This window comes from Phyllostomus discolor, chromosome 5 (assembly GCF_004126475.2).
Source record: "Phyllostomus discolor isolate MPI-MPIP mPhyDis1 chromosome 5, mPhyDis1.pri.v3, whole genome shotgun sequence".
Taxonomy (NCBI): domain Eukaryota; kingdom Metazoa; phylum Chordata; class Mammalia; order Chiroptera; family Phyllostomidae; genus Phyllostomus; species Phyllostomus discolor.
In genome coordinates, this window is record NC_040907.2 from 127,108,905 (window position 1) to 127,114,904 (window position 6,000).

Sequence of the window (6,000 nt, forward strand, 5' to 3'; positions counted from 1 at the left end):
AAGTGATGCCACTACACTAAAAGTCAGCTAATAAGAATGATGGTCAAAAAGAAAAAAGAGATCATAGCTAAGCATGAGAGTGGTGTAGGTGTGATTGATAATGCTCTTACATTCAAGATAGTGAGAATGACAATCTCGACAATAGTGAGAAATAAGGAAGCAATTAAGACAGCGAGTGTTGCTCAAGGTGTAAAGTCTGTGAGTAAGCAGCATTCACAGACATTGGAAGAAGTTGAAAATTGCTTTATATCTGGATTAATGAAAAACAGTTAGCAGGTGGCAGCACTTCTGAGGCAATGATCTGTGAGAAAGCTAGGCAATTGCATGCTGGTCTGTTAAAAGCCAAGCTTGAAACAATGGGGAGAGCACCGAAGTGTCTAAAGCCAGTCATGGACAGATCAATAACTTTAAATAGAGTCCTGGCCTTCACAGCGTGGTGAGGCATGGAGAGGCAGCCAGCGCCAACAAAGAAGCTGCTGAAAGCTGTGGCAGTGAGTTCAGGGATTATGTAGACAGTGAGGGGTTCGTCCCCCAACAAGTGTCAACAAGTGTTTGACTGAGATGAGACTTGTTTGTTCTGGAAGAAAATGCTTAACAGAAGCTCCCTCACTCAAGGGGAGAAGGCATCGCCAGGGCCCAAGCCGATGAAGGACAAGCTAACTGCCGTTGTGTGGGAACACTAGTGGGGATTTAAAGCTGAAGCCTCCACTAGTTCATCACAGTGAAAACCCATGAGTTTTCAAGAGAGAGAATGTGATTAAAAGCAAGTTAAGTGTGATGTGGGGGGCCAGAACTAAAGCTTGGGTGACAAAGCAGTTCTTTATAGAGTGGATGAATGAAGCTTTTGGTCCCAGTGTGAAAAAAATATTTGCAGGAAAATGAACTGCCTCTGAGGGCTTCGTTAACTCCAGACAGGGCTCCTGCTCGCCCTCCAGGCTGAGAGGACGACTTACTGGAGGAGTCCAGCTTCATAACCGTGCAGTCCTTGCCCCCTAACACAGCTCCTCTTCTCCAGGCCCTGGACCTGCCATTTCCAACTTCAGAAAATTCTGTGTGAAGGTCCTTTTCCAGAGGTGGTTTTGAGGTAACCTTGGATACACAGTTGACACTCAGCAAGTTCTGGAAGGACCATTTTAATATCCTCCACTGTGTTGCTCTCATTGATGAGGCCTGGTGTGAAGTCTCTTACAAGACCATGAACTCTGCCTGGAAGAAACTGGGACCAGAGCTGTAATTCCAAGGGACTTGGAAGGCTTTGAGGACGATCCCGGTAGCCCAGTAGCGGAGCGCATTGTGCCTCTGTGGGCCTGGAGGCCAGTGGCGAGGATGCCGAAGAGTTAGTGGCGGGACACAGAGCTCAGCACTGAGGAGCGGCGGGAACTTCCACAGGAGCAGCCACAGAGAGCGGCTCAGGGAATTTGTTCCGGGGAGTAGGAGGGGAGGGAGGGACCGTCTACTGCACTGACCAAAGAAAGGTGTGGTAAATGGTTCAAAACCGTGGAAAAGTGCCACAGACAAAGCTCTAGCAAGCCGGCCTGTTGGATGAACTGTCACACTTTAGAAACATTTTGAAACATAGACAGAAACAAGTTTCCCTTGATAGATTTTTAGTGAAACTCCCTCCATCTGAGTGTCCAACAGTGTTCAGTGAAGCCAAGAGACAAAAAAACAGAAGAAACCTCTGAGAAATCGCCTGAGGTTGCCCTGGAAGAGGACTCCTCTTCCAGCAGCTCTTCCGCCCCGCCACCATCCCGTCATGCTAGGAAATCGCTCAGTGCAGGTGAAGCAGAGTTAAATTTTATTTTATTTTATGTGGTTAATTGCTTTTTTATCCATGTCTGTTTAGTTTGAAGGTTCTGTATTATAAAACGACCTCATTACTTAATATTAGCCCAGTAAAATGTGAAAGTTCTGGGGAGCTTTCATGAATTACTTCTAATCACATTACTTCTTATGGGAAAAACTTGTTCGGTCCTCGTCGGTTTCAGGACTCATCACAAGTTCCAGGACGAATTAACGGTGACTACGGAGGTACCAGTACATACTTATTTACAACAGTAAACGCATACTACAGCACTAATATGCTGTGTGTGGTATAAAACAACCTAAAACATAGACATGAACATGGATGAGATAGATGGGAGTGTGAAATGACACCACTACTTTGGAACTGTTGGGCTGTTTCTAACAAAGTTCAAGGTACGCCTACCTCATGACCTAGCGGGTCCATTTCTGGGTATCTGCATAGGAGAAATGAAATCATATGTCCATACAAAGGTTTGTATACAAATGTTCAAAACTAGAATCAATCCAAATGTCCACAAACAGGTGAGTGGATAAACAAGCTATGGTACATCCATACATACTTCATACTTCTAAGCTGTAAAAAAAAGGAATGCTTTCTTGGGGTAGGGGGTAACAGTTTCATTGACATTTAGTTCACATGCTATATAATTCACTCATCGAAATAAAATATATGATTCAACAATTTTTAATATAATCCCAGAGTTGTAAGACCATCACCACAATCAATTTTAGAGCATTTTCATCACTCCCAAAAAGAAACCCTGTACCCATTAGCTGTCAATCCCCAAACCCTCAAGCTCACAAGCCCTGGGCAACCACACTTCTACTTTTTGTCTCTGCAGATTTGTCTGCTCTGGACATTTCATATAAATGGGATCATAATGTATGTGATCATTGCTGACTGGCTTTTTCATTTAGCGTAATGTTTTTAAGGTTCCTCCATGTTGTAGTAGACATCTAAACATCATTATTTTTTATTTCTGAGGAGTATTTCATTATTTGTTTATCCATATGAGTTGATGGACATTTGGTTGTTTCTACTCTGGGGGTTACAAGGGCTGCCATATGAAATACCACAGACTGGGTGGCTTAAACAACAGGAATTTGTTTTCTCACAGTTTTGGAGGCCGAAAAGTCCAAGATCCAGGTGTCAGCAGGTTTGGTTTCTTCTGAGGCCCCTCTCCTGGGCTTCCAGAGGGCTGCCCTCTTCACATGGTCTTCTCTCTGAGCTCACATGTCTGTGAAGTCTCTTTGTCCAAATTTCCTCTTCTTAGAAAGACACCCATGAGACGGGGTTAGGGCCCACCCTAAGATCTCACTTTAACTGAATTACATCGTTAAAAGCCTAATCTCCAAATATGATTACATTCCAATGTACTAGGAGTTAAGATTTCAACATATGAATTTGGGGGGGACACAATTCAGGAGATAACAGGATGTCATATTAAGAAATCATTGTTAAATCCAAAGTCACAAAGACTCATACCTATGTTTTCCTCCAAGAGTTTTATAATTTTAGGTATTGTATTCAAATTTTTAATCCATTTTGAATTAATTTTTGTATAAGGTATGAGGAAGGGGTTTGATTTCTTCTTTTGCATGTGGATTGCATGTGGATTCTTTTGCATATCCAATTGTCCCAGTACTGTCTGTTGAAGAGGCTAATCTTTGAATTGAATTGTTTTTGGGACTCTCAATTCTATTCCACTGATACATATGTCTGTCCTTAGGCCAGTAGCATATTGTCTTGATTACTATAGCTTTATAAGTTATGAAAACAGGAAATGTGAGTTCTTCAACTTTCTTCTCCTTATTCAGTATATTTGGCTATTCTGAATCTTTTCCATTTCTATATGAATTTTAGGAATAGCTTGTCAATTTCTGCAAGAAAGCCAGTTAGGATTTTGATAGGGGTTGTGTTGAATCTGTAGATCAATTTGGGAAGTATTGCCATCTTAATAATATAAATCTTTCAGTCTATAACATGGGATGTCTTTCCATTTGTATAAATCTTTAATTTCTCTCACCAATGTTTTATAGTTTTCAGAGTATAAATCTTGCACCTTTAAGTTTAGTCCTATTTTGTTCTTTCTGATGTTATTATAAATACAATTTTCTTAACTTTATTTTTGGATTGTTCATTGCAAATGTAGAGACATACAATTGGTTTTTACATATTGATTTTGTATCCTACAACCTTGCTGAATGGGTTTATTAGTTCTAATAATTTGAGAGGGGTGTGTATGAATACCTTAGGATTTTCTATATACAAGATCATGTGAGAATGAATGCTTGATTCATGCAGCAATTAAAAACATTAAAGCCAGGTACAAAAGAGCACATGCATATGATTATATTTACATGAGGTTCAAGAACAGGAAAACTAAATTATGATGATAGAAGTCACAACAGCCCTGGCTGGTGTGGCTCAATGGATTGAGCACTGGACTGAGCAACTAAAAGGGTTGCTGGTTCGATTCCCAGTCAGGGCACATGCCTGGGTTGCGGGCCAGGTTCCCTGGTGTGGGGCACTCTAGAGGCAATCACACATTGATATTTTTCCCCCTCTCATTCTCCCTCCCTTCCTCTCTCTAAAAATAAATAAAATCTTAAAAAAAAAAAGAAGAAATCACAACAGTTACAGCCTCAGGACATCATATGAGGAAGTAGTAACTTGGAAGAAGCATGAGGAGATTTTCAGGGAGTGATGAAAAGGTTCTGTGTCTTGAACTGGGTAATGGTTACATGGGTATACACAATCAACAATGGACCACATGCACAACAGTAATCCCATAAGATTATAATGGAGCTAAAAATTCATGTCACCTAGTGACATTGCAGCCCTTATAACATCCTACCACAACCCATCACTCATGCGTTTGTTGTGACACTGGTGTAAACATGCCCACAGCACTGCTGATTAGATAAAATCACATACAATTGCAGTAGTAGGCTATCCCATTGAGGTTTGTCTAAACACACACTTGGATGTTTACACAACAAAGTCATGTACTGATGCATTTTTCAGACTGTCCATCATCAAAGGGTGTGTGACTATAGATGTGTTCAAACTTATTAAGCTGACACTTAGCATGTATGTATTTTACTGCTAGTAAATTATACTTTAATAAAAATAGAGATAACAATGAAATAAACTATTTTGAAATCTAGTGGTCTAATAGCATCATTAGCTAATTATCTCAAGGCCCTCTGTATGTATACATAAGGATTATCTCATCATTAGCAGTACACAAAGTAGAGCCAGAATTCAAATAGCCTTATTCGTTTTTGTTTTTTTGGCTTATTACATACTATACCTGATCAGGCCTTTATTTTTTGTCTTAACCGCAAGATGTGGCTGATAAGTAGCTTGTACCATGGATAGAAAAGACTTTGGTGCTCTTTTTCCTTGTTGTCTATTAGCTTCAATCCACAGTTGCTATGCAGATGTCTTTCTAAGCCACTTGCCTGTTTTGTGAGGGTCAATTTAGTTATAGCCAGGTCACATGGCACATAAAACTACTTTAACCAGACAGTTATAAAGTGGGTAATACCTTTATTTTAAAAAATGCTAAAATTGACCCAGAAAAAAAAGGAGGGGGCTGCTGTTAGGTTCTTCTCATTGTGTGAGACGCTAGGTACAGGGTGACGCAAGTAACTATCAGAAAGGCTGACTAAGCAAGGCAACCCGTGTTGATGGGTCTTCAAAACTGGTAACCGTGGAACTTGCAATACCTTCCTCCCACTCCAAGGTGGGTCATCTTGCTCTCACACTATTCTGGAGATCTCTCTGCACTTATCCCCACTGGTCCCTGTCTGGTTTCCTGGATGCGCAAGGCTCATGCTCCTTGTTGCTGCCAGACAGAAAACAATTTACTCACATGACTCCTCAGCCTAGAAGATCCTGTGGATCCCAATAGACTCCTCTCCTGGATATCCGATGCCAGCCCCTCCTGCCTTCCCCACCAGCATCACACCAGTCAGCCTCTCCAGGCTTATTTCCCTGCTTCTCAGGCTCCATTTTTGCACTTGCTGCTCTCTCTGATTGGCATGTCCTTCCTGGCCTTGCAGATTCCTTCTTCTTCTTTAAGATCCTCTGCAAATCTCACTACCTCTATCCCACCTTCCTTATCTCCATAAGACAGGGCTGATCCCTCACTCATCTGGCTCTTGTTACCCTAAGCCACATGTCAC